The sequence below is a fragment of the Stylophora pistillata genome, chromosome 5 (genome assembly GCF_964205215.1).
Source record: "Stylophora pistillata chromosome 5, jaStyPist1.2, whole genome shotgun sequence".
NCBI lineage: Eukaryota > Metazoa > Cnidaria > Anthozoa > Scleractinia > Pocilloporidae > Stylophora > Stylophora pistillata.
In genome coordinates this window covers 9,642,924-9,655,423 of record NC_142523.1, presented here as the reverse complement: position 1 = coordinate 9,655,423, position 12,500 = coordinate 9,642,924, and the positions used below count along the sequence as shown (strand labels likewise).

The following is a 12,500-nucleotide window of genomic DNA, read 5'->3' as shown; positions in this document are numbered from 1 at the left end:
TAAGTTCTTTCACCTCATATTCTGATATGAAGTTCATATATTTTGAACTGCGGTTATAGATACGTATGATGCACGTATTGGTAGAGCGCTGCACTAGTATCGCAGAGGTCAGTGGTTCGAATCCCGTACAGGCCTGATTTTTTTCAGGTCTGATTTTCGCTATTGCATAAATGGCGCTCTCTACTGCGAGGATCGTGCATCATACGTACTTCATATTCTCTTCGCTATCTATAATTGTTACCGTTGTTTGCTCTGCAATGCTCATTTCCTTTGTTTTCTCCATCAGGCGCAATTTACCTGGACAGTTTCAGCCTGATTTTTGGTTGGTTTTTAGAGGGAATCGCAGTTAGCTCCAACGTAGTTGTAATCTAATTTTGTTTTCATTCCTTGTTTTTCGTTGGATTGTTTGATGACTGTAGATTTAGAGCTTCTCAACGAAGGGGATCATTAAAAGTGTTATTTTAATTGAGATGATTGTGGCTTTTTTTTTTTTTTCAATTTTTTTTTATCGCGAGCACGTTGAAAGTTTGTGTAAGGAACACTTTTTACTGTACGCAGATAATAACCTGCCAAACTGTATCTTCGGCACTTAATCAGACAAGCAGTAAGGAAAATATCCAGCAAAGTCATAAGAATTGAGGGGGGGAGGTCACACTAACGTGTCATTTGGGGTATGAATGATATAAAAAAATAAGACGACAAGCAATAACTTTCGGATTCTCTTCGATAAGAGAAGCTCAAGCGAATCCTAAGAACTCCTCCTATTAGCGACGCCTCGTCTTTTATCCATACCATTGCCGGGGGGGGGGAGGGGGGGAGAACTTTAGTTGACAAGCTGTATGATAATTTATCCATGCCATTGGGGAGAACTTTAGTTGACAAGCTGTTTGATAATTTATCCATACCATTGGGGAGAACTTTAGTTGACAAGCTGTTTGATAATTTATCCATACCATTGGGGAGAACTTTAGTTGACAAGCTGTATGATAATTTATCCATACCATTGGGGAGAACTTTAGTTGACAAGCTGTGTGATAATTGATTTGGTTAACCCAAAAAGTGTTAAGCTTCAGTCACCTTTTCTTGTGGTCCAGGCTTCCTTTAATCTTCAGAGCTCTATGAAAGCTCGGGTTTTCGAAACCCTAAAGTGCAGGGTGCCTCTGGAATTTGAAATGCCTGTCTATGAGGATTAGTTCTGAAAAACTTCGAAAAAGAGAACGCCATTTCGTTTCCAGGCAATACTATTTTTCGTGATGTTCTTCCGACACCTGTTTATCCTCCTCCAATAACGATATTAGAATTTGCTTTACAATTTTTCTCCTTCAGGGGATTATTTTATTATTTCATTACTATTTCACCGTAAATTGATTCATTCCGTTGATATTTGGTGAAATTAAGACATGGCTTGTCGAGGTCACTTTTCTCTTTATACTCTGTTGGCGAAGACGGATCACCCCTCTGTTCCCCCTGAAAACCATGTGATCTCCCCAAAACTCTTCATTCACATACTTGTGATCTCAAATGGACTTGCGCTGCGCGTTCGTTGATTTTGATAAAACGTGTCTGATTTCAGATCTAATAATATACATGAAACAATTTCTCAGTTCTGATTGGTTAAGATTAATGCAGTTTTCAGTTAATTCAGTGCAGAAGAGAGTTAGTTCAGTGCAAAGAAAGAAACAAACCAGACATTCTGATTGGTCAATGTCTAGGTCAATATCAAGGTCAATGTCGCAGGGTTTGAATACATTCTTTTTGCACGTGATGCGGGCGCTTTTCTTCTGCGTAGTTATGAGAAGCTACCTCGTATTTTTTCATGTACATTATTTATAGATAATCACATGATTTTCTCGTGCAATTTGGAATAAATAAGCACTTGCAATTTTGTTAGTCTTTGAAAAAATTTACTCGTGCTTATTTATTCCAAATTGCACTCGAAATCGTGATTACATGTACAAATTGCACCCCTCTCTCAGTGTATGCAGCAGTTGAACGCAACCATTCAAAATGACACTAACTATGTTGAAGCGATGAAAATCTCCATGTAAATCAATTTTTGCATTTTGATCAATTTTACTCAATTATCAATTAATGATATTTATGAGATCTTTGAAAAGGCTACCAAAACTGAAATGAATTGGCACAAAATAGTTATTAATAGCGGCCATTTATTCGTCTTCGTCAGAGTGAAGTCATAAAATAATTGTCCATTAGTTGTAGTTTGTTAAACGAGAACAAAAAAAAACATGTTCTAAAAACTGGACTTGACCATACACAGCTCCAGAGAGAGAACACAATTATAACTTTCGGGGTTGTTAACTGAGCGCGCGTTGGAATGAGAATAATTATGCAACTCTTACTTTCCCGGTCAACCATATGTTTGCAGTAGTGTTATTTTGAAAGTTTAATTTATCTGTGAACTTGATTTCATAAGCTTGTTCATGATCTAAAAGTTTTATCCGAGCTTGTCCTATCTTTCCCAAATAATTTCCGAATTTCGTGTCGCAGTTGTCTGTTTATAAAAATGGCCGCTTGGAGAGTTCTCCAAGAACTCTACAAGAATCTTGAACTAGTATTAGAGGTTTTATCATACTGAGATTAGACGAGAAAAATGCTCTGTTTACAGAAGGTCGAAGGGAAATCCTATGATCCTTCTCTACAACCAGAATACATTTTGCCAAAACCGACTGTCAGTCATCTCGGACGCAGCAAAGAACACTCGGATGTTGTTATGGACAGTGCCATATGTCCTTTAATGATTAGTCGTGTTCATACTGAAATTCATTTCAACGAAGGAAGGTTCAGAATTGATTGTGAAGGACTGAACGGGCTGTTATATATAACGGGCTCCCTATATATCTTAAATGCTCACACCATAATTATTATATCAGCCCCCACTCTGGCAACTCTAATAAACAACTCGGTTCAAAGGGGTATCTTCCCCTCCAAACTTAAGCATGCTAAGATTATTCCAATATTTAAGGATGGGGACGAAGCCGAACCTGGAAACTATCGTCCTATATCACTTACATACATACATACGTAACTTGACCACGCCCCATAGGGGCTTTTCAGGGCCAATTCCCACCCATACCAACCCAGGGGAGGACATCCACCACACAGTAATCTCGTGCGTGGGAAATTAACGTCTCCTACCCCTAACCTTGCAGGAGACGGGGCCTACGGTTTATTCGTCCTTATCCGAGAAGACTAGAATATCTATCCATTTTTTGATTATAGAAAGGTAGCGAATTCTCCTCACTTATTTTAAGACCATCTTTCGGTCTTTACTAGACTCTTTGAGAAAATTATGTTCAACCGCCTAAAGGCCTTGTTTAGCAAACATTGCTTATTTTACGAGTCTCAGTACGGTTTCCGAAAACAGCGCTCAACCGAGCATGCAATCCTGGATATTGTGAACAAAATTCAATTAAACACGGACAAGGGAATGTTCTCCTGTGGTGTATTTATTGACATTCAAAAAGCATTTGATACTGTGAATCACTCTATCCTCCTTCATAAACTATCCCACTACGGCATCCGGGGTATAGTAAACGACTGGTTCTCCTAGAATCCAGACCCCACTCAAGTAGGTCCCCACGTCATGATCTAGAAAGGAAAGTACCCTTTGTGGCGTTCTTCAGGGGAGTGTACTTGGCCCCCTACTATTTCTTATTTATGTAAATGATATCTACATGGCCTCAGACAAGTTAACCTTTTACCTTTTTGCTGATGACACTAACCTTTTATACGCTGATAAAAACCTAAAATCCCTCGAAACCATCGTCAACTGTGAACTAATTAAAGTTGTCGTCTGGTTAATCGCAAATAAACTCTCCTTAAATATTAAGAAAACGAGCTATATAATTTTTTATCCATATCAAAAATGCATTAATTTTAACATTTGCGTAAAGGCCTATGATGGCCGCACTAAAACGTTCTTTGATCTTGAACGTAAGGATAATGTTAAATACTTAGGGGTAATAATTGACCAACATTTATCCTGGAAACCACATTAAATATATTTCTCTAAAAATCAGCAGAAATATTGGAATTATTTCGAGACTAAGACACTTTGTCCCTTTAAAAACACTTCTAAGTATTAAAAATTCATTAATTTCTCCTCTATATATCTTACGGCCTCATTTCCTGGGGCCGAGCTTCCAAATCTCATTTAGAAAAAAATTCTTATACTCCAAAAGAGAGCCGTCCGCCTCATCAATTTTCTGGCTTTCAGAACGCATGCAATTCCATATTTCGCCCAATCTAACATTCTGCCAATCTCAATGCTCTACTTCAAACTTTCATCAATCTTAATGTTTGATATAACAGCTAACTCTGCACCTCAAAATATCTGTAATCTATACTTCTACACAAGACATACATCAGTATAATACTCGCTCATCATCTTCTGGTAACTACTATATTAATCATCAGTTGGCTCAATCATCATAAAAACTCTTTTTCCATTGTTGGTGCTAAAATTTGGAACAGCATTCCCAAAAGCTATCGGAAACTGGCAATGCATATGTTCAAAAAGAAAATTCAAGTATTACTATTTGAAACTCTAGAAACTCTGAACAGTTATGCTGACACTAGCACTCTTATTTCTGAAATAAAAAAGGCATCTTAATTACAATCCAATCATAAATTATGTTTTTCTTCACTTTTTATCATTTCTTTTTCCACTTTTGACAAATAATGTATTCAAAATCGACTTTTTTAACGCCTTCAATTACTAATTCGTGTTTGTTTGTCCTTAACATCGCCCGCCTAGATTGGCTCGCTATTTGTAGTCGGTGTTTATTGTAAGTAACTGTTTTGGAAGACCTAATAAACATGTAAAAACTTGTAAAAACTTGTAAAAACTTGTTAGTAAACAAAAAAAAGCCTAGCCTGCTGTGCAGGCGTCATGTTGGGGCGAGTTAAGATTACAAGCTCCTGATCGTTTATCCGACGTCGTGTTTGATTTGGAGTCAGAGTAAGATGTTCACCCACCAACCTCAGCCCATCTCCTTACTTTTGACCGTCACTCACCCCCTCGGTACAAATTGCATTCTCTCCCCAGCCTTCCCTTGCCACTAAAATCAAAGATGGCGGCCATTTCTCCCTAAGACAAAACTAAGCACTCGCTCGCCCAAATTACTCCTGCTCTGCAGGCTTAACAAAGCGTAGCTCCGCTGTCCTATGCGAGGGTGATGTAGTTGTCTTTGAAGGTGCTGGCGTTAAAGCAAAAGAAAGACAGGGTTTGTCGGCGTACGATTCAGAGCTTGTTTATACTTTTAGTGAGGTCTGCCAAAAATTATGATTCTGAAGAAGTGGGCTCCTTTGGAGAAGGATCAAGAGATGGGAGTGTGCGAAGGTGAAGTAGATGGAAAAATCCTGTATCGCCAAGTGAAGTACTTAGGTATGGGTACATGACAGAGAGGTAGGGGTACTTTTGAAAGGTGTTAGGGACTGGTCATTTATTAGAGGCTGGAGTGGAGGTGGGCTGGTGCATTTTAATTTTCCTATACATAATTTCCCATGAGCCTGTTCTTGCCACTGCATAACATAATGTGGCCCCCCTTTGAGTCTGTACATGAAATAAGATGACCTGCCCTCAACCACAGAAACTCACCAAACTAGTAAAGCAAATAGCGAAAATAAGAGAAAGGCTTTAATCTCCAAACTACTGTCTGATGGTGAGGTTTCAGTTAAGGAAGTTGGCTGCTCAAATATCCTTGAAAGGGACACAAGTTTACTGGCTAAAGCAATTGATGGAAAGAGGGCTTGTAAGTGATCAAGCTTGTACACTAATTAAAGAGTACTTGCCCTCAGCTCCTCAAACAGTGAATCAGAGGACAGTGATACTGAGTAATACAGAGTAATCCATGAAGTTTTTTTTCCAATGTTAAAGAACTGCTAATACACCATGTTATGTTGGTTTGTTATGCCATCACTTTGATAATAAATCAAATTTGACTAATGTTAATGATTCCATGAGTGTTTCTTTTTTTGTGGAACGGAAATTGGAATGCATAAAAGTACATGGCCCCTCAGAAATGGTTGCACAATTTTATGCAGCCCCCCATTTTCAGGTGCACAAAATGGTATGCCCCCACCCCATTTGCACCAGCCAACCCCCCCACCCTGTAATAAATGACTGGTCCCTTAGTAGGGCTACTGGACCCAGTGGAAGGAGTGTGGGCTTTTAGAAAGAGAAGTGAAAAATTTATGAGGGGACTGTGGGGTTTTAGATCCTAGAAATATGATAGAATAATGAATTCTTATAAGACGTCTTATGAAAATAAGATAAGAAGAATTCATGTACTGTAATAGAAGGGTACCTGTTTATAAGTTGTCCACAGAGAGGCAATTGTGTTGTGTTCACAGACATGACTCAGTGTGCTCTCACAGCTCCTCTCTCCACCCAAGAGTGTATAAAAGGGTAACAGAAGAAGCTGTCAGGGGAACTTGAGGAACTTACTGAGGGGGAAGGAGAAAGGGGATGAACTGCAATGGACTGGCATACCCTCCTAGGAAAGTGGCAATACTGTATCTTCTCCATTATGTTAAGCATGACAGGTATTTAAATAGATAAAATAGATTTCCAAATCAGTTAAGCATCCCCTTGCCTGTAGAATTCTGCATTGAATTGCTTGCAAAAACTGATGCCATATATCATTTTCAAGTGCAATTAAAGGCAGAATTCATGAGTCATGAAATGGAATTTCCTTGAATCATATAATTAAATAAAAATTAGTAAAAAAAAAGTAAAACAGCATTACTTATGGTCGTTATGTAAACACAGATGCAAAACAGGTCAGGCCTAGGGTTGAGTTGTGTTTTGATAATTTCAGTTCCCCTTGTGAAAAGAAGGCTAAAGGCAGCATGGAAGGCAAGCATGTCAATTCTTGACTTCTTATAATTTAAAGGCATCATATAGTGAAACAACAATATTTAATTTGTAGCAGATATTTAATAAAATGTACAAATTAAACATAATTATTTAAAGGAGGAAGTTCAGTTTTATGCTCCAGAAAAGTGTATGATATTATCTCAATCATTAGAAAGACACATGAAATTATGATGCTACCTGTTGCTGTATTGAAATAGGAAGACTAACCTGACCTTCTGAAAATTTTCTCTCAATTTTCTTTAAATGCCATCATAAATGCCACTGGCTTAAGTGTTGTTCAGTTAAGTCTGGATACTATTTTTGTCATCTTTTGGCAATCAATGTTGAGAGTAAGAGAAGTAGTTATTTTTGTTTTGGAAGCACATTTGAAACTTTTATGGTAGAGATATATGGTTTTAGGAGTATCTAACAACAACAACAACAACAACACTTCTTAACTAAAATTATTTATTCTTTAAGGTATCTTAGCATCTTTTAGCACAGTGCTTTTGGCCACCATCATAAGCATTAATATATTTTTCAGGTTTTGGAAGGTGATCAAAAGGTTGATCCACAGGAAGAAGCTAAAATGAACAAAGGTATATTTAACTCCAAGTGCTAGGTGAATTAAACACAACTTCATGATGCATGATGCAACTCTCCCCTGAAGGCATTCTGTATATTGAAGAAATATGTGGGAAAAAAGCCCATAGTGTCATATCTGGTAAAAAAAGTTACTAGATAAGTCTGTACTAGAGCTTAAAGTGACCCACCCAGTTGGACTAATTATCCTGGTTTTCTTGGCATGAAGCAACTAGGAGTATTGCCACTTAGCCATTCTCCTCTCAGTTCTATAGAATGCTATATTCTCCATCCAAATTGCCAAGTATTTCTCTAAAAGAACACAGGGAGAATTGTTTAAATGGCATTACCAGAGCTCATGTTAAATTTTCCTTTTGACTGGTAGTTGACAGCAGATCAAAGAAGTGCCTGAAAGATTTAAATGAGGAATTACTTTGCTGTATCTGGTGTGAACTCATGGTATTAGCACACACTTTGCCTTGCTCACTGACTTTCTGTTTTGGTTGTATCAGGGACTGGCTTTGGTAAGACATGTTGCAGAGCATTATTTTTTGTTTTTAGTTCAAATTCATCTAAACTCTTTATCCCCAAGAGTGACTAACATCTACTTTCTCAATACAATATCGCCCCTGTATCACACATAAAGGTCAGGAGAATTAGGAAAATCATCACCAACAAAAGATAAGCTCTTCATTGTTTAACAAATTCTCCTTCTTAGCACCCTAGGGAATGTATAGAGAGCAGTATGGAGAATATGCATACTGATGTTAGGGTTATTAGGTAAATCTATTTGGTCATGTCAGATTATTTTACAATTATAGTTTATACTACCACTCATTGGTAAGGGTAGAATTTTTTTATTCAGAATTAAAAAGATAACCATAATTTCAAGAGAGTCATTGATATAAAACTTTTAAATTGCATGTTCACTTGTTTTCTGTAAGAAAAAGAACAATTTATGTGTACTTTTCAGGTGCAAACTAAGGCATAATTTGTGAACTGTCCTTTTGTTGCTTAAATTGAGCTGCTAAGCTATGACATTTGAGAATTTTGTTTAGGGACAAAAAAGTATGATTGAAGTTATTTTTAATTTCCTGTTTCTTCTTAGTCATTCAAGACTGTCCAAACTGTAGAGCAAAGGCTCAACTCATGTCTGCTGTACCAGTGAAGGTGAGATAACAGTTAGAGGGTTATTAGAATAGAACCCTAAGGCTATTTGTGATGGAACACCAACTTCTCACTTTTTTGTCAGGCGATACATGACAATTTGGAAGGAGAACCTTGTAGTTTGTTGTAAGTCACTCAGGGCTTTTTTTCTCTCCCACTCTTCAATTTTGCTTGCTTAGTTAGTGAAAGTTTGAGTGAATTATATCCCTTTAGACAATTTCTAATACTTGGCCTTAATGTTTGGAAAAATTGTGACATCCCAGAATAGACATGCATGCTTTAAAACACTGTTTTAAATGTGTATGCTCTTCTGTCAAGACTAGTCTTGCCCTGGTCTTGGACAGATTCTCTATGAGTTTAACAGACATATTTTGGGCCTCTTATCTTTGAGCTGCACTGTGAACCTACTTATTCACTCAATTCTTCAGAATTCACATGATTCCCAAGATCTGATTGCTAACTCTCCTCTCTAGCCACTACACATTTCCTTGAAAATTAGTAACAGGAATTTGGTGTCAGATCAAGATAACAACTTCTACCTGATAAGTTTAAGAATTCTCATTACCTGTATGTAGGCTGAATAATGCTTCAATTGTTTAAGTGAGAGGTTACATGTTAATATTAAAAACTGGATCATTGTGTGACTGAGGCAGGTTCTGATGTTGTTATTTGAACAGACTTATAGCCACAATAAAATTTATTTATACAGGAAAGTACAAAAGAAATACTACTGATAAAAAGAAAGGGTGATTGCAAGCAAATCCTCAGTAAAATAGGTCACTAACTTGAGGTTTCACGTACTGGAGTTCGTTTTTTGTGACCAAGAGGTTCTGAGCTTGTAAGTGCTGGTCTTGACACTCTGAACTACTGAGTTAAACTAACTAACTGTACTTCTTTTATAAGGAATCGAACAACAGCAAGAAATTCTCTAAAATTTTGGAAGTTAGGTGTGATCATTCTAAAGGAAATTTAGCTGCAAATCCTGTGTTTAGGTTGATTTGGTTATCATAGGAAATAGTTAGGTGTGGTGGTGTGACTTAAAGGAAATTTATGATGCAAATCCTGTGTGTATGATAATTTGATTATCATAGGAAATAGTTTCTGAAGATGTAATTCTAAAATTATAACAAAAAAATATTGCAGTGTCATGCACAGTTGTGAGCCTGGTCACAAATGGATAATGCAATTCAAGACTTTTTATTGGCTTAGCCATGATTATGGTATATGAGCCAATATACCATAGTCTACAATTATGGTAAGTGTACGCATTAGCTTAAAATTTAAAGGGAGCTAAAAAGAAGAGAAGAAGAGAAGATTGATTTTGTCTAATATCTTGGGGGCGTTTTTTATAAAACAATTATTCCACTTGCGCTTGTCGGATAGGAGATGATTATAGCCAACTTGGCGCTACACACCTCATTGGCTATCTATTATCTCATTTACAATACACGCTCATGGAACAATTGTTAATTATCACTTCTGGTATTGAAAGAGTTACTTAAGACATTCTCACAATTTGCCTTGATGTGTTGACAAATTTTGACATCCCAGAATAGGGACGCATTTTTTAAAACACTGTTTTCATTGTACATGTTTGTCTGTCAAGATTAGTCTGCTGCTGTTCTTAAGTAGGCATACTCTGTACGAGTTTAACAAGCATATTTTGGACCCCTTATCTTTGAGCTGCACTTAAAATCTACTCAATGAACCACTTCTTATTCACATGTAAACATTTTTTTTTTTTCAGTTTTGTGACATGTCCAGTATTTTGCTAATGAGAAACAAGAATTTAGTTGTTATGAGAGTGGCATGGGTAAGTGTTAAGCTTCCCGTTTGACCTTCTAGGTGCTAGGTGACAATACAATAAACAAGGTAGCAGAAGAAGTTATTTCTCCAGAGGAGCTGAAAGAGAGGCAGAGTAAAATTCAGGTAAGCAGTGATTTGAAACAAAAACCTTCAATTTTTGCTGTCCAGGTTAAGTTTTGTATTTTGTTCTTCATTAGAAATTCTGGTGAACTAAAACATATTTTTCTTAGAGTATTTTTCTTCTCTTTCTAACAGAAGTAAAACAAATTGTTCCGTGTAGCAAGTATTCACCTCAGTGGAGGTGAATAATGGTGGATATTAACCTTGCCACTTGGCTGGGTTTATATACACCACTATAATATTCACCAACACTTGAGTGAATAGCTTTTTTGATATATTATTATACAGAAATAAAAAAAGGAGTATATTTCTGTCAATTTAACAAAAAATAGTTGGAGATTGTTTTCTTTGGTTGCTTGGCGGTCAGTGGCACTTGCCAATCACTTCTGAACCAGTGAATCAGCACTATGCACCTGTGAGGCATTCTCTAACAAATTATTTTAATTTTGTGAATTTAAGATTCTTTTTCAATTGCTGTGTAATGAAGGTTAAAAAAAAATGAAATTTACTAGTATTAGTTTCTCATGTAATATCACTTTCCTTTCTAGGAGATGAGTAAAGAAGCAAAAATAAAGGCTCCAAAGAAAGTTGTGTCTGTTTCATCAACTAGGTCAGGGCTGGTTGAAGTGTTATTTTGTCAAGGCAACTTCTTGACTAAATGTAAAATCATAAATTTTTTTCATTGAAAATTTGGTTTGGATTTTTGCTTTTGTTTTGATTTAGTGACAGTAAAATATAAGATAATAAGTGACTCTAAGCAAGAAAGTAGTGACAGTGAAAATTACTTAGAAGAGGTTAACTGTTCATCCAAGGTTTAACTGTGACATATTTCTAGTATTTCGTCCGGACACATTAAATCTATCATGAAATAAATCGCAAAGATAGGGTGGTGCCTGCTTTGTTCTACTCTGATGGACCATGGTAACGGTATTTAATTGAAGTTTTTGAGGGACACTTAACCAACCAAGGGATTTGCGCGCAGCTGAGAGACATAATCAAATTTTTTGATACCTAGGATTATTCTGCAAGCAAAGTTCTGAATGAGTTGTAGGTTAGAAAATGCTTTTGCTAGAGGTATTATCCCGAACAGTAGAACAATAGAAAAGCCTGCTGAAAACAAGAGCGTTAATAATTAAAGTAAGAGTTTTGTTGTCCAAAAGATGTTTTATTCTATTGATACGACGTAAATTATCCAGGCAGCTCGAGGACAGTTAAGATCAGTGTGGTCGTCAAAGGTCACGGCAGAGTCAATCCAGACTTTTACAACACGACAAGGTGCTTGGTTTTGTTTGGGTTTGTTTGGGCCTGGTAACTAGTCAAAATATAGGCTTAACGTATGATGCACGATCCTCGCAGTAGAGAGCACATTTATGCAATAGCGAAAATCAGACCTGAAAAAAATCAGGCCGTTGAGTTGATTCGTAATGAACCCGTGATGATAAATCAGAAACAATGTATATATGAAGTTCATATATTTCTCAGGTCTGATTTTCGCTATTGCATAGATAGCGCTCTCTACTGCGAGGATCGTGCATCATGCGTATCTAATACCGCAGTTCAAAATATATGAACGTTAGATATACATTGTATCTGATTTATCATCACGGGTTTACTACGAATCAACTTAACGGCCTGCTCCCAGTTGGCTTGTTAGCTCAATTGGTAGAGCGCTGCACTAGTATCGCAGAGGTCAGTGGTTCGAATCCCGTACAGGCCTGATTTTTTTCAGGTCTGATTTTCGCTATTGCATATATAGCGCTCTCTATTGCGAGGATCGTGCATCATACGTATCTAATACCGCCGTTCAAAATATATGAACTTCCTATATACATTGTATCATATAGGCTTTACTTTTTTTGCGTATGGAGGGTTGCCAAGAGGAAAAACCTTTCTGCAGATTTGAACGGCGTTTGGTGTTAAAACCAAAGATATACTTGACTTTTGA

The 12,500-nt window shown here is 36.9% G+C and overlaps 1 long non-coding RNA gene and 1 pseudogene across 3 annotated transcripts in view; both read left to right on the top strand.

Annotated features, from left to right (window-relative positions):
• LOC148730164 (uncharacterized) overlaps positions 1-469 on the top strand; it is an 8,514-nt gene extending 8,045 nt beyond the window's left edge. For 2 of the 3 annotated variants that reach the window (XR_016001702.1, XR_016001703.1), the window contains exon 7: positions 287-469. This is a non-coding gene — a long non-coding RNA (uncharacterized LOC148730164). The other variant, XR_016001701.1, reaches the window with a different exon arrangement.
• Positions 470-6,916: 6,447 nt separating this feature from the next.
• The window catches only part of LOC148730163 (E3 ubiquitin-protein ligase RNF8-like), a 5,976-nt pseudogene continuing 392 nt past the window's right edge, over positions 6,917-12,500 (top strand).